Below are 21,777 nucleotides of genomic sequence, written 5' to 3'. Positions count from 1 at the left end.
CACATAGAAAGAGCAAAAGACCATTAATCAACACCTTCCTGCACATAAACAATCACTAAATAATGACGATTTGCTACTACTATGTGTGCTGCATTCTGCAGCACACAAAGAAGTAACAAATCGCCATTATTGATTGTTTATGTGCAGGAATGGACACCACCCTGCACATAATCATTACCTGCAATACAGGCACCCTTGCACTATGGTGCAAGGGTGTCTGCATTTGCGCTAGGCAGCTAATTTTAGCACCAGTGCTAGGGAAAACACAGGAGTGTGCCATATTGTGGTAAATGCTGCGCATCACTGTATTTCTGAAATGACGCAGCGTGGCACTGCCATATATGGTGTAGGGCTGCGCTATGCCATTTCTTTGTAAATGAGGCACTTAAACTCCAGAGTCCAATATGTCAAGCCTGGGTTCCAGCTGAAGCCTTCTGTTTTGAAGCCAATAAGGCTCCTAGCATGACAAAGCTAGATTTACAGCCAGTGAGGTTGCTTAATTGCTGAGGGGACTATACATAGCCAAAACCTAACTTCACTATTAAGCTACATTTTGGAAAAGTGTTGAAAATCTATTTTGATCGAACCCTGTAGAATTTTACTAACCCTGTTTGTTGAAAAATGTTTTTTATTAGCAACAACGTCGGACTCTGTTGTGAACATTCACATTATTCTAAAGTGAAAATACACTTAGCAGCCAGTCACTGTAGCGACAAACTGTTTTTATTATCTTGCATGTCGAACTTTTACACATTGGGCACCCAGAGAGGTGGAATACAGGACACACTTAAGGATGACCTAGCTACTGTACAAAAACAGTTGTATTTTTGTAACATAGTTCACCAGTGTTTTAGGCTGCAAGTTTTCAGATCACAAAAGTGTACATCACAGTCAACACATATGAGTGGTATGTCTGTTCTGTTTAGTACATGTGCCATTTAACTTTTACTTGATTGGTGAATTTCCTGCACCTATTTACTAGAGGCATACTTGCTAGTTAAAGTGTGGTAATCTATTTAAGTCTATTTTACACCATATTTTACAATTAGATTACCGGCACTGTACTATAGATGGTAGTCTCAGGGTGCAGAGGGTCCAGATTCCGGTAAATCTGTCCAAAACTGCAAGAAATATGGGCACGAATAAATGTGAATTTGCATCACCTAGACTACAGAAAACATGATGGCAGATTGTGCACTCTATTTATGTAGCGCTTATTAACTTTGACAAGACTTTAAACAAAGGCACAGCTTGTAACTTCATCAGTTGCCAGTAGATAAATTAAAAGTGCTATATGGCTTTCTCAAGCTCTGTATTTATTAGTTTGTTGTGAGATATGACTTTGTGTGTAGTTACATTACTAACAACCTTTTAAGCAGCTCGCTCTAATAGCATGTTTCATGTAGCATTTCATGCCACACTTCTGTTGTTTTAAGCGCTCCAAGTAACAGTGGTTGCTATTACACACTTTAATGATATTAAATTTACTGATGTCAGAAGGATGCAAGGCTGAGCCAACCTTGAAAGGGCTCAAGCGTGTCTCCTGCAGGTTAATGCACGTTTCAGAGGAGAACATTCAAATCAAAGAACCATGGTACCAGCTTTCAAACTACACTTAACAGTATGTTGTAGGCTAATTAAACACAATGCCTCACCAGGAAGAATATACTTTGACAACCTTATTAAAATGAAAGATTGCGTTGCCCTGCAGGATAAGTGTAGGTGCTTGCAGCGGGAGTACGGCTCTTATCCAAGCTAATTTGTGACCTCGATGTTACAGAGGGATCTCTGCAAAAAATACACTAATTTACTGAGCTGTTGTACATTAAATGCAAATGTGTGACATAAACATTAAATGCAGTGGGTATATCCCTCTACTTTTTCAATCAAATCTTTATCTGCACAGTTAATAAAAACCATTGCAATTATTGAAATAAAAGCAAAGGACACTGGCAATTCATCAGAACGTCCAGACATTTTTATAACCATAGTAGAAACTTAAAAAGACAGAGATTAAAATTAGAGATTATCTGCCAGGCTTTTTTGTGCAACTGAGAGTGAAAGTGCAATTCAACAACAGTTTTCAGAGCACCAAACTTTGCGCTGATTACATGGGGCTGTGCGATATTCCCAATTAAAAATAAGATCCAGCAAACCAAGCTAGTAGAACATAGGCATTCATTATAAAAGCAATCCTCCCCCAAGTCGCATTGGTTAAGACTATAACAACAATGTAAAAGGGAACAATTTCTAATCAACAGGTTTCATCATCGAGCCAGCCCACAAAGATTGGCCGATTTGTTCAAATCTGCAAACGCTTCCTTCGGGAGTCTTATTCACTTAATCCACTCCTAAGACCCCCGAGTGTAAGAGATAGATGTGCAACGTTATTATTCAATATCAGAGCATAAGCTTTCCCATGCAGATAGAGCTTCTTAAAAAGAAATTATTGTTGAAACCCGACAATTAAACTGACTCATGTTCAGGGTTGTTTTATTTTAATAGCTGGTCCACTTTTAGGAGAAATCTGACAAAGCACTCTATAATTTGTGGCACGGGCCCTTTCATACAGAACAAAACTGCTTGTCCACAGGATCTGATGGCATTGGAGTTAAAAATGTTTCGGAGGAACATTCTGTGCCACAGCAGCGAGACTGGATAAATGCATTGCATGTGCAAGAAGTCTTCTCTTGGGTTATGCCATTTTGGTAAATCGTCAATTGATAGCAGCATTCTAAATCTCGCTTGGAGGACTTTAATTTTCAAGCAATTTCTCAAGATGGTATTCAGATAGGACTGTGCAATTGGAGCCCTATCGGTATTAAAAGTCATTCATGCATGCTTGCACAGTTTAAATTTTATTTTATCTTCCCACTAGGAGATCGTCTTGATTGTTTGGTCAGAACTCGCTTAAACAGCTGATGCAACCGGATAGTATTCGAAACCTGTTCCACTTTCAGATATTTTTTTGAAGCCGCTATATTCTTGCTGACCAGCTCTTTGTGTTATGGGAGGTGTTAAAAGTGATTTCTTGCAATAATAGTCCTCTCAGTGTGTTCGCTTTTAACTGCTTGAGCAAAGAAGCATATTTAAAGAAGCCCCCCTTTTGTGCAACTTCCTATTCTTAGCAGCCAAATTCCAGTTTAATATGCGCAGGTGAGGCACTTTGTGGCAAGCTGAAAATGAGATGATAAACGTTGCTCTAGCCTTTGTTAAAAAAAACATGAACATTTCCCTGGGAAGATTTCAAAGCCAGATGTCAAGAAGGCAGAAACTTTTCTTTTATTTCTGTCACCAGAGGCTGACAGGAGGGACTTTGCAATTTAGTGGCCAGGGTCAGTAACACTGTGATTTGAGATGCCACCTTCACTTTCAGTGTATTCAAATGCAAGTGATGGGGCCAGCACTATTGCAGACATATTCCTAAACACCTATAACTCGCACTTCTGGATGCCGGGCTTCCTCCACAGCACCAGGTCTTCTTCCATGTAACCCTGTTCCAGAAGGCAACTACCTTAGTTTTCTCGAGGTTTATGATCAACTCATTGGTCGTGCAGTATTGAAATAGAGAGTTCATTTAGTTTTGTAGAACAACACCTTATAAATTCAATAGGACAACATAATTTGCATACAATAATGCTGTTGTCATTTGTTGGCCTAATTGTGGTGAGTGTGAGTGGATTGAATCTAGTTGGGCACTGAAGTCTGCTAGATAAAGATTGAATAAGGTGGTGGCCAGGACACACCCTTGTTTGATGGCTCTCTCTATGTGAGTTCTAGTTGTAAAACCCCTATTATTTCCAATGGTGACCATGGCCCAGTTTTCTGAATAAAGAAGCTGTATTCCTCTACCCGGGATCTGAAGAATGTTCCAACCCTTTCGTTTTTGCCACAGGCAGTTTCTATTGACCATCTTGAATGTTTTGTCTTGTCTTTTAAGCAGGTGTATACAGCCGTTTTTTTCTTGTGTATTTTTCTGTAAGCAAGGCTAAAGCTGTCAGATAATTGACAGTACTTGATGCTGGTCGAAAGCCTGTTTGACTTGTTTGAATTAGGTTCCCTTTTGCTGCCCAGGATTCCAAATCGCCGAGTAGCAGCACAGCAAATATTTTTACATCGATGTTGAGTAACACAATCATTTGGTAACTGTCTGAGTTGGTATATAAACCTTTCTTGTAAATAGGATGTATCATTGACCCTTTCCATGAATCTGGAACCCAATTTTCTGATATGGAAATATTATATAATCTCCCCAGTTAACTTTTCCAAAACACAAAGTCATTTTTGACTAGTGCAGCGGATAGGCCATTAGGTTCAAAGGCCCACCTATGTCTACAAGCCAGAATTCTTGCCTCAACTGCAAGTTCGGCAAAGGTTAAACCCGAAGTTCTACTAGGGTTACCCAAAGGGGCAACACTTTTAATTGGGTTCCGATATAACTTTGAGATGTGCTCTACCCATTTGCCTTCTGTCACCATATTGACAAATGTTCCCATTGGCCCCCGCTCTAGCTAGTTGATAATGGACCAGAGGAGCTTGCTTTATTTTGCCTTGAAGGCTTCCACAATTCTTGACCATTCATGGACCTTGTATGCTTGTTTGGCCTCTCACATTGCCTTTTTGTACTCTGATCTGAATTCCTGGAATCGTTTGAGATGTTCCCCCGCTGCTTGACTGGACTTAAAGATTCCAGTTTCTCCATTTAATTTCTGCCTCAATTGCCTTAATGCTGGAGTAAACCAATTATGTCTGCATATGGCGTGTTTTTGTCTTTCAATGTTGTTGACCTAGCTGTTTTTTAAGACTAACTGCATTGTCTCCCATTCAGAGATAGGGTCAGTTTCATCACTTTGCAGCAATGTTAGGCTTGTGTTCCATTTCTCGAAATTTTCCATAGATAGATTGCTCCATCTTACAAGTTGCCAGTGGCTGTCAGGATCCTCTGTACCAAGATACTCCACGCCGGCCCTGCCCTGGGTATTACTTGATATTTTTAACAACTGAGGGTGATGGTCACTTTCACTTCTGACATCAATGAAACCTTTGTACTTCTTGGAATATGGAATCAGATGTAAAAGTGTAATCATGGGTAGACTAAGAGTTCCTCATCTTCTGTTTAGCTACCATTGGAGAGTCTTTAAGAAATCACCTGCATAGGGCTCTCAGACTCAAAGCCTCCAGAAAAAGCAGTAGGGTGTGACCGCTTTATTAATATTCATGAATTGTGCCGGAATACCAAACTTTATACCTAGGGCCCTTTCTCTAGATCTTCTATTCTGGTGATTTGCCAGAGTTAAGTTGAAGTCGCAGATGACAACCCAATGGAATTGCCTGTATTTGGCTTGTATCTCTAGCAATTTATTCTGTGTTTCTCAAATTAGTTTTGGCTTCAGAATTGCATTGGGATGTATATAGATGCTATTATTATAAGTGATGTTATCTGTGTTCTTGATTACCACTTAGTGACCATTGCTGCCTGTGTGTGATTGGTATTCAAGTTGACTTGATTAGCATTCAAAATTTTGGAAGTTGAGATATAGGTAGATTAGACTCCTTTTGGGTGACCCTTATTCTTAATTTTCTATGCAGTATTGGAAAATTTAACATAGCTTGCAAGTGGATGCTTGGCCATTCTCAAGGTTTCCTGGAGGCAAATTGTGACGAATTCTCTCAGAAACTGGTCCATAAGTGGATCCTGGGCCAGTTTGCTGGCCCCTGCTATGTTCCATGATTTAGATTAGTGCAAGCTGGTACTGGAAGTGTCCTAATTTGAATTAGCCACCTGGCCTGATAAGGATGCGAAGAAGGCTGGAATTCGGTCCCCGTTGTTTCCTCTTTATCAGAACTGCTGTTGATGTAGTGCTGACCAGTTCACCCTCTCCTGAGCTGAATTGACAATGTAATGCCGGGAGCCATTTGGGACAAAGGTGATTGTGATGATTTGCTCTCATGCTGGATTGAAAAAACACTTGTTGCCTTCTTTGCGTGGCAAAGAACTAATGCATCTTCCAATGGTCCGTTGTCTATTTTTGAGCCCCTTCTGTTGGGGGCTTTAATCACCTGTGGTTTCAAGAAAAATTTATATTGTTCAGTTTCTGGTTTGATCAACTAAGTCCCCCAGTCTTCAAGCACTTTCACTTTCGCCACTAACTGCTGGACAGCTATAGCACTATTGAAACGCACCTTGGTGCTCTCATCAAGTTCTAAATTTTAGTTGGTAGAAAAGCCACATATTCCAGATCCATGCTCTTTATGGACTTAAGGCCTGAATACAATTACAGATCTTCACTATATTGCCCCTGTATAGGACATCCCAGGAGCCCTGTGATGTATAATTCATGCGAAAAATTAGACTATGTGCACCATTATCATTTGATGACCCCTCTTGAGACGGTTATCTCTGGTACTTACTTGGTGCACGTAATGTAGACGTTAGCGAGGGACCTGCAAGATTCCAGCCCATGCTATCTCTATGGGCTGTGATGTTAAAAGTCTGTGTAGCCACATGGTGAGCCCTCACTGGCTGTCCCTTTTTTGCTATTTCGCCAGGGCTCTCCCTAGTAGCCATGCTGTTGAGTACCTGTTTAGCCTTCTCTAACTGACGAAGCCCATTCTTATTAGTCACTTGTATTGCTCCTCCCTGCTAAGGGCCTAGTGACTGTAGACCCAAGAATGCTGACTGTAGACCTTGGTTGTTTCCCAGTTTTTTCAAACATCTTTTATGCATTCCAGAAAGGACAAGTTAAAATGGCTCACCTTCCGTGCTGTACTGCTGGTACTGACTTTCGTTTGAAGAGGACACTTCTTGGGATGGGCTTGCATTGACATGTATTTCCCCATCCGGGAGTCCTTGACACTGATTTTTACTGTTAGACCTGGCATCCCTGGTGTGGTTTCCTCTGTCTTTTTGCCTCTGCTTCCTGTATTTGACTGTGTTCTGGACTTCGTTTTAGTTGGTTTTTTGTACTCTAGGCACTTTACCACTGCTGACCAGTGCTAAAGTGCAAGTGCTATCTTTCTATCTAAATTGTGATTATGATTGGTTATCCCTGATTGGTATATCGGATTAACTAGTAAGTCCCTAGTAAAGTGCACTAGAGATGCCCAGGGCCTGTAAATCAAATGCTACTGGTAGGCCTGCAGCACTGATTGTGCCACCCACATGAGTAGCCCTGTAAACATGTCTCAGACCTGCCACTGCAGTGTCTGTGTGGGCAATCTGGACCTGCCAGTTCAACCTTGCAATTGCACCCATTTGCCAGGCCTACTCCTTCCCTTTTACTACATATAAGACACCCCTAAGGCAGGCACAAGGCATTCCCATGGCAGGGTGCAGTCTAGCTAAAAAGGTAGGAAATGGAAAAAAGTGTGTTTTACAATGCCTGATAGTGAAATACTGCCTAATTTGTTTTTCACTATTGCAATGCTTGGCTCCCCCATAGGTTAACATGGGGATTGCTTTGAAATATCTGTTAACATGCAGGGTACAATTGAGAGCAAAAAGAGATATGGAGTTTGGGGTCCCTGAACTCATAATTTTAAAATACATCTTTTGGTAACATTTGTTTTTAGATTGTAAGTTTGAAAATGCCACCTAAGAAAGTGGGTATTTTCTTGCTTAACCATTCTTTGCCTCTGCCTGGCTGTGGAATACATGTCTGAGTCAGACTGACAGTTGGGTCGTTTGTGAATTCACTCTAGAGAGTGACACAAAGGGAGCTGAGGGGTGTCCTGCATATCCTGATGAGTCTTCCTGGGCTAGAATAGAAGGAGGAGCTGACACTTGCACCTTTATAGGGCTGTGCCTGTCCTTACAAAATACAGTCTCTACCCCCATGGAGTGTGTCTGGGGCCAGGACAGGAAGAGGCAAAGTATTGTGCACTGCAAAGACTTTCCTTTGAAGTTTGCCTACTTCAATGACAGAAATGAGTACAAGTATTGGACTGCTAACCCCACAAATGTAGAACACTTCTGGATCAAGAGGAACCTCACAGAAAAGTGCTGTGAAGAGGAGTACTGCCTCTTTGGTGTGTGTGCTTTGCCGGGCTGACCTGCAGTTGCTGCTTCTGCCTTAGACAGGACAAAGACTGGATTTTGCTATGTATCCTGCTTGTGAACTTTCTCCAAGGGCTTGGACTGAGCTTGCCTCCTGTTAAGAAATCTCAGGGACATCAAAGACTTCACCCGCCAGCATCTGGGCTCTCTTGCGGAGACCCCCTGACTTGCCAAGTGGTGACACATCCAGTCCCTGGGCCCCCTGGAAGGAGTACCTGCCAGAACCTGAGAGAAAATTTATGCATTGAAGCTCAGTGGCAGAAAATTTGACGCAGCACCTACCTCGCAGCTGTAAAATTGTCGCAGCGCCTGCCTCGTGGCTGTAGAAATCAACACATCGCCAGCTCAGCACAACTTTCCCATGCTGTGCATCCGGATTTTCCACACATCATCCCTGGGCGTCAAAACCTTCAATGTCTCCACAAAGCCCCAAGGCTGCTCGTCGAGAAATTGATGCATCCCTTCCCTGTGAGGAAAGAATCAATGCATTGCTTACTTGGCGGGGAAAGAATCGGCACATGGCCTCACTTGCGAGTAAGGAATCGATGCATCACTTGCTTTTCTGATGCACCCTCACCCCTGCAGCTTTATTTTTGATGCCTACCAGGTACTTTTGTGCTAAAACAATGCTTACATAAATTCTTATGGATTAAGACTCTTTTTACTATAACATTTGATAACTCTTTTTGTGTATGTTGGATGTTTTGGTCTTGTTTGAATTAGTTAAGTATTGGCTACTTGTCTAAATGTACTTTTGTGTTTTTTTCACTTTGTTACTGTGTGTGTTTGTTCAAATAGTTTACACATTGCCTCTGAGATAAGCCTGATTGCTTGTGCCAAACTACCAAGAGGGTGAGGAGCAGTTATCTTAGGTGTGTGACTCCCTTACTCTACCTAGAAAGAAGGTTTGTACTTGGACAGGGTATAAACTGATTTCCAACTGGAGACCCCATATCTAACATTTACCATCTGTCTTCTTGCTATAATTTAGCTGCTCTAATTCTTTTTTAAATCAGCTACTACTGCTGACATAATACCTGGTAATTCTGTTTCTTTATATAATAGTGGACTAGATGGACATATCTGTACTTCCATCCCAGCCTCTGCCTCAACCCTCTTAATTAATGAATTTAAGTTGTCCAATTTGCAGCCTACTGCAATTGTTAAGATGCCCCGTGTCTGCAGGATTGAGATTTGGATGTCAGGTTCATCAGTATTGAGTATTGTTGCATTTGTTATGGCAATTAGTGTTTTGTTGAGAGGTTCCCAACCTAACAAGAAGAATATGTCATCCAATCCTTTGGAGTCCACTCTTGAAGTTTTTCGAATTCTTGCTGTAAAAATACCGTTTGGAAGTTAGAGGTTCCCTTTTAGCCATCAGCTAGACCGTTGCCTATCCTTGGTGGTGAGGGGCTGTTTAACTGAAACCCATCTTCAACTGCCCCGTGGTGGGGTGAGTGCCTAGCTAGTCCTCTCCAAGTCTTCATGGGCTGCTCTTGATGTTCTTGGTTTCCTGTGGACCTTTTTTTTTAAACTGTGAGAAGATCAGGACCCGGTTGTTTCCTTATAATTTGGTTCAAAGCCCTTTATAATGACTATTGGAGAGAGGGGATAACCCCTCTTTGCCCCCGCAGTCCTTCGTTGCAAGGGACCTACTTATGGCTTTTCCAGAAGTGAGCTTGCTGAGATTGTTACTGTGGTCCTTAAGCCAGGCATAAATTCTTGCGCTGGCATAACTGCGGGAAGACCATCCCATATTAGATCTGTAATAACTGCACTATCTCTGAGAAAACACCAGTTTCAGTGTTCCATGCCTGATTGTTGTTGTTGTTGCTCTTGAAAGGTCTCTGTCTGGAGGGCATTGTTCCCTAAATGAATGAAGTTGTTCTATTGACTTGCCACATCCTGTCCCCTTCCCTGGCTCGCTGTGTCCAGCACTTGGCATTGGAGTTGCTGTTGCCCCTTCATCGGTATGTGACATTTCCAATCTTTGAGGGTGTCCCTTTCCCTCTTTTGCAAGCCTTCCCTTCTTATTCCGGTAAGCCTTCTGGTTTTTCATTAAGTTTAGTGCCCTATTGTGTGCCATGCGAAGAAGTGAACTCTGAGTTCTCATGGTCACTCACACTATTCTTTTCTTGTGTCCTGCTGAGTTCACATTTTGTCTGTGCAGTCGCCTGATATAAAATGTTAGAGTAGGCAGAGAGAGACAGAAGACGCTTTAAGTAGTGGACTGGACAGGTGGTCCAGAGGAAAGTGAGGCAGCAAGGGTGACATGATAAAAAATAGGGGTGAGGGGTGGGGCAGGCAGTCGCTGAAAGAGCACAAGCCACACCATCCTAACGGCGGCCGGCTCTGTGCAACGTGCAGTGCTGCAGCCTAATGCCTCCCACACTTCACCTCTTGCCACCATGCTGCATTGCAGCATTCTGAACTGCAGTGTTAGTGCTAGTAGCACCCTCTTCTCCTCTCCTGCTTCTGATCTGCAGTGCCCCTGGGGGAGCCATGGATACTATTGTGGAGCTGTCTCTTACCGCTCGCTGCGTCTCACCTTTGGGAAAGTAGGGCAACTCCCCTCCCATCCATTAGAGGCAGTAGGTGGTGGGGGTGACCTCAGACTGTAAAAGAAAAAACTGGACCAGTCCAGAAAACTAACCCAGGAAAGCAGGCTAGGAGGAACAGCCCCACCCCCTTATACGAGCGATGTCATGCTCAAGTGTCAAGCGTACGTTCAGACTCTAGTGCACATGTGGTAGAAATCTTTAACACCTTTATAGTTGCTTGAAATTTTTTTAGCCTTCTATTGTCAATCCCCAATACATTCTATTCAAATCACCAGCACTGCCTCTCCCCCCTTAATTTGTAGCATGGCCAGTAAATCGATATGAGGGGCACAAGCATGCTGCACACAGTTGATAGGATATAAAACTCTCCCTCAGAATATCTCATTGGTTATTAGAGGCACACCCTGATGTATATCTTTATATCCTGTGCGGGTTTTTTTAGAAGGGCAAATTTAAAACTCTGTTGTCGTGATCACAGGCCTTCTGTCTAGGGTCAAACCTGGGTACAGGTGCAGGGGAGCACACAGCAGGGCACAAGCTTCACCACAGTCCTAGCCGGGCCACGTCCACACTTTGCCTGATTGCGAATATAAGTACAAGCTTCTTTAAAGGGCCTGTAGGGTTGCCTGCCTTAACCACCTTGCCAGCGGGAGACCCCCTTGAAGCTCTCCTCTTCTTCCGATCAGCTCCTTGCACCTTAAATCGCCAGTCCTAGATGGACCTGGATGGTTGTTTGCCTTCAGATGGCCTCCAAAGGCCGGCCATACAACTTCATTGCTAGCCTGCCAATAGCTGGGCTTACAAAGCGTACACCTCACTCTGATCCTCCACTCCTCACTCCAATTTGAATGGCAGTAATATCAACTAGACCAGCAGGGGCAGAAGGGCCAGGGCTAAAGGGCTGGGCAGAGTTTCACCGTCCGGATCATATTCACTTCTGCAGCAAGGTACAGAGCGGCGCTGCTAGTGAGTAAGCAAAACCCAGTGGGCATGGCCAGAGTCAGCCTTATAGCACAGGCGAGCTGGGCCTAGGGTGCCAATATTCTGAGGGGCGCATGGAGCTTTGTGCATTAAGGTTATGCCAACAGCAGCGCCCTTCTCATCTTGCCCCATCCTTTTTCATGTCCCTGCCTGTTTGTTTTAGTCTGATTTTCTAAATTAAAGTGGATTTAGATCTTCATTATCATACCGCAGGCAATGCTTTTAACGCACCGTTCCTTGCCCTTCCTTCACCCTCTCACCCCTGCTGACACATCAACAAAACCATCATCTGGATAAGGCAGTGATTCAAGTGATCTGGGAGAGGTCCAGGGAAGTTTATGTTCAGGGGCCAGTCTCTGCTCATCCAGGTACTGTCTAGTGAACACAAAAGGGACCCCCTGCTGCCTCATTTAATTCACTACCATCAGCAAGGGCGGCCAGTTTGTCTTCGCCCACTCCCAGTACGCAATCTTAGCAAATGCCGGCTCTGGGCATGGCCAGTACGTGCTTCTGCTTCCGAGCAACCCTCACGAGACAGGAGAGAATGCCACCCTTTGCTGCTGTTCACACGTTAGTGCAGCAGCCAGAACAATCAACTATTTTATGATTCACACCTTTCACTAGAGATTATGGCCCTCATACCATGACATTGGCGGTAAATCCCACTTACCGCCATGCCGACTGCGCCAACATAATGCTGCGGCGGCAGATAACCGCCAACCATATTATGACACACACATACCAATACGTCACTATACAGCCACACACACAAGTCCGCCAGTCCAAAGGTCAGTAATAAACTGGCGGTAGCAAAACCCACACCGTTACGCCAACAGAACTACGCCCACAACATTATGACCCACGAATCACTGCGGCGAACAATCAATGGCGGTAAACCATTGGTGGTACATACTGCTGCCCTCAAAATACACACAACCTAACAAAACAACACCACATTGGGCAATGCAAACTTCACACTGTCATGCCGCGGTGCTCGCCGCGGCGCTCACCGCGGCCGCGGGCTCAGGTTGCCGCGGCGCGGCACGTTAATTCTGCTGCGGCCGGCGCCCGGGTCGCGGTAGACGCCGCGGCGGACGCCCAGGTCGCGGGGTTGCCGCGGCTCCGGCGAGAGCCATGGAGGCTCCAGGGAGCCGGTCTGGGGGCCGCGGCGCTCGCTGCTTCCCTTCTTTCAAATTCTGCCATAAAGGCAGACGCGGCAGAGCCTGAAACCCCGAGGGGGTTTCAGGCATGGCCGCACACAGCGCATCATGCGCTTAACATTTATTTTTCCTGCATGTCATTCCTGCCCACCACTTACCGATGTTCCTAGGACAAACCGAACCCTTACACTTGGGGTTCTTTATACTCGCCTTTTTCTCTTCCCAGCATGCTTACCACTTCCTCTCTGCCCAGCATGCATTGTTAAACACACATACCTAATTCTTTATTGTTTTCTTTTTCCCAATCCAAGATGGTGGTGTTCTACTTCCTGTTTTCTATTTCCTGTCCAGGGGTATATAAGGGGATTCCAACTGCTTGTCCATTGCGTTGCAACACTTCTTGGTGGTAGTCACGCTCCTATTTGATTTCCTTCTGCGAATCTTGTCTGTTCCTGATCTGCCTTGTTTTCCTGCCTTCCTGATCTACGGTCCTAATACTCTGGTGTCCTCCTTTTCGTTTCAGGGAGTTCCTGTGGAGGTTTTTTACCCTACTGGGGTTTTTCCTCTGGGACTCCTTCTGGAGGGCACGGACTGTAGTGGTTCGCTCATACCAAACAGCACCGTGGCTACCGGAAGGGGTCGCCCCTACCTCGGCCAGAGCAGAACCCGTCGGAACAAGGACCGTTCCCCTACACCTCTCAGCTGCGACGGTAAGACCATTGAAAACCGCGACAGATTGCAACGCCAAAAATTCCAGTTGCAGTCCGGAACTATGGATAACCCAGTGGCAAACACGGAACCTACTAACCAGGACCTACTGGCGACGATACAACAACAGGCTCAAGAACTCCAGCAATTACGTACTGAGAATACTGTTTATCGACAAGCCTTTGCCTCCAGGACCACAGATGTCCCTGCAGTAGCCGCCTCTACACCTCGATTTTCCGGGGATCCCACCACATTAAAAGAATTCCTGGATGCCTTGACGGTGTACTTTGCCTTTCGCCCCTCGCAATTTGTACAAGATAAGACCAAGGTGGGGTATTTGATTAGTGCCTTATCAGGACCAGCCTTGGCCTGGGCCACACCTCTAGTAACCAGAAACGATCCCTGTCTATCTAATTATTCCACCTTTATCACTACTTTTAAACAGATGTTTGAACGCCCTGGACTCGAGGCGTCAGCAGAAGAGGCTCTTTGCGAAGTCCAACAAGGGAGTCAAGATGTATTACAATACATCACCCGTTTCAGACAATTAGCTGCAGAAACAACCTGGGTGGAACGTACCTTAGTGACACTCTTCCGTAGAGGTCTCAGAGAGGACATCAAAGATGAACTAGTACATTCTGCCAGGATAGAAAACCTCAAAGGATTGATGGACCAGGCACTAACGATAGAATATCGGTTGAATGAACGAAGAATGGAGAAAAAGAAGAGTCGTTTGCCTTCTCACTCAGTACCATCTCGTCCCTTCGCCCATCGTACCGAGGAAGTCCGTCCTGAATCCAAAGGGAATACCGAGGAAGAGCCCATGCAGATTGACACAGCTCGCGGGCCTCTATCCGCCAGTGAAAGGGAACATAGACGAAGGAAGGGGCTTTGCCTATATTGTGGTGCAGCTGGTCACCTAATTCGTGCCTGCCCCATTCGTCCAACCAAGCCCTTGGGAAAAGCCAACTCCCGTCCCCAGTAAGAAGGGTGAGGACGGGATATCGTGATATACCTTCTATTTGCTCTTCCAGGGAGAAAGGAACTGCTCTTTTTCTCTTACCAGTTACCCTCCATTTAACTGATGGCCGCGAAGCAAGAACTTTGGCCTTATTGGACTGCGGAGCCAGTGGCCTCTATTTAGATGAAACCTGGGCCAAAGAACGACAGATAACACAAATACCCAAAGAAGTACCAGAACAGGTACATACCGTTGATGGGTCACTCTTGGCCTCTGGACCTGTGCAATACACCACCCCTACCTTCTGTTTACAGTTTGGTAAACATCAGGAAATTCTCTCGTTTGACTTAATCTCATCACCACACCATGTCATGATCCTGGGAATTCCATGGCTTACACGGCACAATCCTTACATCAACTGGGAAACAAAAACCATTTAGTTATCCTCCCATTTTTGTCAACACCACTGCTATCCGGCCGGGGATTACTGGTCCCCAAAAAGTCTCTCAACAGCACCTTCTCAGGTGGGAGGATCCATTAATGTCCTACAGGGAGTTCCCAGACATTATCAGGACTATATCGATGTATTCCAGAAGCCAGAAAGACCTGAACTGCCACCCCACAGAGAATACGACTGTGCCATTCCTTTAGAACCAGACACCGTAGTTCCTTTTGGGCGGATGTACTCCCTCACAGAACCAGAGAAACAAGTTTTAAAGGAGTACCTAGATGAGAATCTACAAAGTGGGTTGATAACTCCCTCCTCTTCACCCGCCGGGGCTCCTCTTTTCTTTGTACCAAAGAAAACCAAAGATCTGCGTCCCTGTATCGATTTCAGAGGGTTAAACAGGATCACTATCAAAGACCGGTATCCGGTACCCCTCATCAAGGACATCTTAGAAGCAGTCAGAGGAGCCAAGAGATTCACCAAACTGGATCTCCGAGGAGCCTATCATCTACTAAGAATCAGAGAAGGTGATGAGTGGAAGACCGCCTTTAGAACACCTTTTGGTCACTACGAATATAGAGTAATGCCCTTCGGACTCACTAATGCCCCATCCATCTTTCAAAGATTCATGGATTCTATCTTTTCTGATCTTTTGCAACAAACAGTGGTAGTGTATCTTGACGATATCCTAATTTATTCGGTTCATCCAGAGGAACATTCCAAGCACGTTCGCCAAGTCTTAGAGAGACTCCGACAACATCATTTGTTCTGTAAGCCTGAAAAATGCGAGTTTGATCAGATAGAAGTAAAATACTTGGGATACTGTATAGACCAAACCGGAGTTGCCATGGACTCAGACAAAGTACAGGCTATATTGAATTGGCCATCTCCTTCTTCCATCAAGGAGACTCAATGTTTTCTGGGACTAGCCAACTTCTACCGACAGTTCATAGCAGACTTTGCCCAGAGAACCAGCTTCATTACTCAAACCCTCAAAAAGGAACATCTAAAGAAAGGTTTTTGTTGGACACCAGGCGCTGAGTCAGCTTTTCAGGACTTAAAGAAAGCCTTTATTCAAGCCCCTATTCTTCGACACCCAGACACCAGCAAACAATTCATTGTTGTCACAGACGCCTCAGAAAGAGCCATTGGGGCTGCCTTGTTACAAAAACAAGACGATGATGACCTAGAACACCCTATATTTTATCTATCACACATTCTATCTGATTCTGAGCGAAACTATTCCGTGCTAGAACGCGAATTACTCGCCTTAAAGGTCGCGTGCACCGAATGGAGACACTTTTTGATGGGATCAAAGGAGCCCTTTGAAGCCCGGACCGATCACAGAAATCTACAGTGCTTAAGAAATTTCCAGTGCCAAAATAGCCGGCAGGCTCGATGGGCCTTCTTCTTCAGCCAATATGATTTCTATATCACCTACATCCCTGGTTCTCAGAACATCCTGGCGGATGCCCTGTCCTGACGTTATCCTGGGTGCGGTGATTCCGCGGTTCAAAATTTATTTGACAACAATAAAATCATAGGGGTAGCACAGACTTTTTTAGATCAAGTCAAGTCCGAATATGCCCGTCTACACGAAACAGAACTAAAAAGGTTACGTCCACAGCTGCACATAGATCATGACTACTATTATCATGATAAGGCCCTGTTTTTACCCACTAAAACAGTGCAAATCGAAGCTTTAAGCATGTGCCATGATTCCCCTATTGCAGGTCATCGAGGAATGAAAGCGACTCAAGATCTTTTGCTTCGCTCTTTCTGGTGGCCAACTCTCAAAGCTGACACTTAGGCATATGTGTTATCCTGTCCTACATGTGCTCAAGCCAAGACACCCCGAACCAGACCTGTGGGGTTACTCCGCCCATTACCTGTTCCCCCAGGCCCATGGCATACCATATCCACCGATTTTATGCGCGCATTACCTTCCTCAATGGGAAACCACGTCATAATGGTAACTGTGGACTCCTTCACCAAGATGGCCCACTTCACGGCCTTGAGAAAGTTACCTACGGCAAAGGAGTTAAGTCAGATCTTTACTCAAGAAATCTTCATGCTACATGGGTTACCCCAAGTTATTATATCGGACAGGGGTCCTCAATATATCTCCCGTTTCTGGAATCAATTCTGCAAGACCTTGGGGATCCAGGTGGCCTTATCATCCGGGTTCCACCCTCAAACCAATGGACAAACGGAACGACTCAATCAGGGTCTCGAACAGTACTTACGTAGCTTCTGTAACGCTACACAAAGTAATTGGGCTTCCTACTTACCGCTTGCAGAATTTTCCTATAATAACTCTCTACACAGTGCCTCTAAAGTCTCTCCTTTCTATGGCTCTTATGGTTTCCATCCCAGGGCCTTCCCAACTCCCCTGAGAGACAACTCCAATCTTCCCGCCATCTCCTCCTTCGTTCGACAGCTACGGGGTATACAACGAATTATCCATTCCAACCTTGTGTCCACCAAGTCCCGCATGAAGAAGATAGCAGATAGGAGACGCTGTGCGGCTCCTCTATATCAGGTCCATGATAAGGTCTGGCTCTCCTCTAGATTCCTACCTCTCCAGCTCACCCAAAACAAATTCAGACCCCGCTTTTATGGTCCCTTTCTCATTCTCAAGAAAATCAACCCAGTGTCTATGCGTCTTCGCCTACCCCGGACATGGAAGATCCACCCAGTATTCCATGTCTCACAACTGAAACCTTACCGTCCTGATCTTTTTCATAGGCAGTTGCCCTGTCCCCCTCCTCTGTTGGTTGACAATGTGCCTGAGTACGAAGTGCAGGAAGTCTGTGACTCTCGGTTTTTCCATGGTCACCTCCAATACCTTATTCATTGGAAGGAATACCCTTTGAGTGAGTGTTCCTGGGAGGATGCCTCTTCAGTCCATGCTCCTCTTTTGATCTGCCGCTTTTTTTGGCTCTTCCCTCACAAACCCGGGGCCTCGGGGGGGGCATACTGTCATGCCGCGGCGCTCACCGCGGCGCTCGCCGCGGCCGCGGGCTCAGGTTGCCGCGGCGCGGCACGTTAATTCTGCCGCGGCCGGTGCCCGGGTCGCGGTAGACGCCGCGGCGGACGCCCAGGTCGCGGGGGTTGCCGCGGCTCCGGCGAGAGCCATGGAGGCTCCAGGGAGCCGGTCTGGGGGCCGCGGCGCTCACGCTTCCCTTCTTTCAAATTCTGCCATAAAGGCAGACGTGGCAGAGCCTGAAACCCCGAGGGGGTTTCAGGCATGGCCGCACACAGCGCATCATGCGCTTAACATTTATTTTTCCTGCATGTCATTCCTGCCCACCACTTACCGATGTTCCTAGGACAAACTGAACCCTTACACTTGGGGTTCTTTATACTCGCCTTTTTCTCTTCCCAGCATGCTTACCACTTCCTCTCTGCCCAGCATGCATTGTTAAACACACATACCTAATTCTTTATTGTTTTCTTTTTCCCAATCCAAGATGGTGGTGTTCTACTTCCTGTTTTCTATTTCCTGTCCAGGGGTATATAAGGGGATTCCAACTGCTTGTCCATTGCGTTGCAACACTTCTTGGTGGTAGTCACGCTCCTATTTGATTTCCTTCTGCGAATCTTGTCTGTTCTTGGTCTGCCTTGTTTTCCTGCCTTCCTGATCTACGGTCCTAATACCCTGGTGTCCTCCTTTTCGTTTCAGGGTGTTCCTGTGGAGGTTTTTTACCCTACTGGGGTTTTTCCTCAGGGACTCCTTCTGGAGGGCACGGACTGTAGTGGTTCGCTCATACCAAACAGCACCGTGGCTACCGGAAGGGGTCGCCCCTACCTCGGCCAGAGCAGAACCCGTCGGAACAAGGACCGTTCCCCTACACCTCTCAGCTGCGACGGTAAGACCATTGAAAACCGCGACACACACATCTGACACATACACATATCACACCCACACCACTATAAAACACACACCCACATTACCCACAGCCCTTTAAGACTAGAAATAATTGCCAGCAGAGAGAGACAGCAAGAGCACCCACAAAACCAGAGCGCCACATACCACCATCACCTATACACCACACACACACTTCACAACACACACCCTAACACATCACCCGACACACCCTCACCCATACCACTCACACCACACTCATGGCACCACAATGAAACCCCAGGTTCTCTGAGGACGGCCTTAGGGTCATGGTGGAGGAAGTCATCTGGGTAGAGCCACAGCTATTTGAATCACAGGTGCAGCAGATATCCATTGCTAGGAAGATGGAGCTATGGCGGAGAATCATGGATAGGGTCAAAGCCATGGGACAGCACCCAAGAACAAGGGATGACATCAGGAAGAGGTAGAACGACCTACGGGGGAGGTACGTTCCATTGCAGCAAGACACCAGCTCTCAGTACAGAGAACTGCTGTGCGACAGGGGGAGGACAGGCCCAGGGAATCGACTCTCCAGGAGGCACTCACCGCAATCCTGGGAGCATACCAACATTCCCAGGATACGCTAGGCCAGATACTGGACAAGATGCAGGAGAACATGCGGCTGCAGGAGGGACAGTACCTGGGGATCAGGGAGGACTTGAAGAACATCAACACCACCCTCGTCTCCATTGCAGGGGTGCTGGCAGGGGTGCTGGCAGACATTATGAGGGAGGCAGTGGCACACCACCGGGCCCCTGACACTAGCCAAACCACTGAACAGCCCTCCACCTCCGCTAGTGGACAGGAGGCCCTGCCACAGGAACAACAGGCCACCAGCACCCCTCCCCCTGCAGAAGGAGAACAACCCCCCAAATGTTCCCTGTGAACCAGGCAGAAGCCAGAGACTATTGCCAAGACCCCCGCCAGGAAATAAGACTCATCTGATTGTCACCCTTGCGTCCCACCCTGTCTACCTTGAACTACCATTGCTCCACTTCCTATGCCCCCTTGGACAATGCACCTGTGATACAAATAGACTGGACTTTCATCCATCATCACCCCAGCCCATTGCACTACCCGCTCTTCTTCACAGCACTTCTATAAACACACTTTGATAAAATACAAGTATGACGTGTGTCAGATTTCTTCAAAAGGTATTCATTTCACAAAGGTTCAGACATTATAATTCAACGGTACAGTAATGTTTGCATTGGAAAGACCTATAGTTGGCTGCACTGAACACACCAGGAGCAATAGTGGGGCACCAACATCTGCAAAAAAAGGTGCCAAAGGGTACAGTGAGTGGGCATAGAAGTAGGAATACATAGCTTGACAGTGACAATGTTACACATCATACTGTCAATTATATGTGTATCAACACTGTCTTACCTGTGTCTCATTGGAAGTATTGACAAATAATTGCACTTCTGTTGTCCTCATCCTCTGCCTCCTCATCTTCACTGCCCACAGGGTTCACTGCTGCCACACAGCCATCTCCAGCCTCCTCCTCCTGCCGAAAAGGCACCTGGTGATGCAAGGCAAGGTGTGCAACATACAGCATGCCATGATGATCTGGCAGACCTTCTTGGCTGAGTAGCACAGTGCTCCACCTGTTAGATGGAAGCAACAAAACCTGGCCTTCAGGAGGCCAAAGGTCCTCTCCATAATCCTTCGTGTTCGCCCATGTGCCTCATTGTAATGTTCCTCTGCCCTTGCCCTGGCATTATTACAGGGGTCAGTACCCATGAGAGGTTGGGGTAACCAGAGTCACCTGCAAACACTGAGGGACAACTGTTAGCCACACACTAACCCTTAGGGCCCACACATACCCATACACCAACATATACTGGGTGGGAACTAGGGCTCACCTATTAGCCACACCCTGTGCCTCTGTAGTTGGCCATCACATTTGGGATGCTGCTATTCCTCAGGATAAAGGCATCATGCACAGACCCACGATACTTTGCATTGACGTGGGAGATGTACTGGTCCGCCAGGCACACCATATACACATTCATGGAGTGAAAACTCTTTCGATTTCTGAACACCTGTTCATTTCGCCGAGGGGGAAAAATGCAATATGTGTTCCATCAATAGCCCCAATAATGTTGGGTTTATGTCCCATTGCATAGACGTCAGCTTTCACTGTGGCCAAATCCTCCACCTGGGGGAAAACGATGTAGTTGCACAAGTGTTTAATCAGGGCAGACAACACTATGATCAGCACTATTGAGAACATTGGCTGTGACATTCCTGCTGCCAAGCCCACTGTCACTTGGAATGAGCCAGTTCCCAGGAAATGGAGCACTGATAGCACTTGCACAAGAGGGGGGATCCTGGTTGGGTGATGGATAGCAGATATTAGATCAGGCTCCAATTGGGAACACAGCTCAGTGATTGAGGCCCTGTCAAGTCTATAGGTGAGGATAATGTGCCTGTCCTCCATTGTTGCCAAGTCCACCAAGGGTCAGTACACAGGGGGATGTCTCCATCTCCTATTCATCCACAGTGGTTGCAATCTATGGGCCAAAAGAGTAAGCAGCTGGTCATTATCTCTACATTCCAACCACTACAGTTCAATGCATGTTGTGATTGTAACAGTATTTTGTTGGAGATGTCCAAATGGTGCATTTGTGTACTGTGACGCAGTTAGGCACCATGGCCTGCACCCCCCCTGAAATGGCGTCCACCTGTCATGTATAGAGGGACAGGTGGAAATGAGGTAATTCCGCTGATGTTGTGTGCCGTTGCGGGAGGCGGTCGAGAACCGCCATGCAACTCCATGTTGGTTAAAATTTGGCCCTATGGGGTACAGTGGCTAATGGTGATGTACGCCGGCGGTGACGGTAGGCACCGCCATGGACGTGACCGCCATTTTCTATCTGATTCCTCACTTGCTACCTGACCTTCAACAGGAGAGGACCTACACTGCATGTGCTGCTGTGACCTGTGTCTGGAACCGACCATGGCTTGTGTTACTGGGGAAAGGGACCCT

The sequence above is a fragment of the Pleurodeles waltl genome, chromosome 4_2 (assembly GCF_031143425.1).
Source record: "Pleurodeles waltl isolate 20211129_DDA chromosome 4_2, aPleWal1.hap1.20221129, whole genome shotgun sequence".
NCBI lineage: Eukaryota > Metazoa > Chordata > Amphibia > Caudata > Salamandridae > Pleurodeles > Pleurodeles waltl.
The sequence above is the reverse complement of the archived record's forward strand: the minus strand, read 5'-3'. Positions refer to the sequence as shown.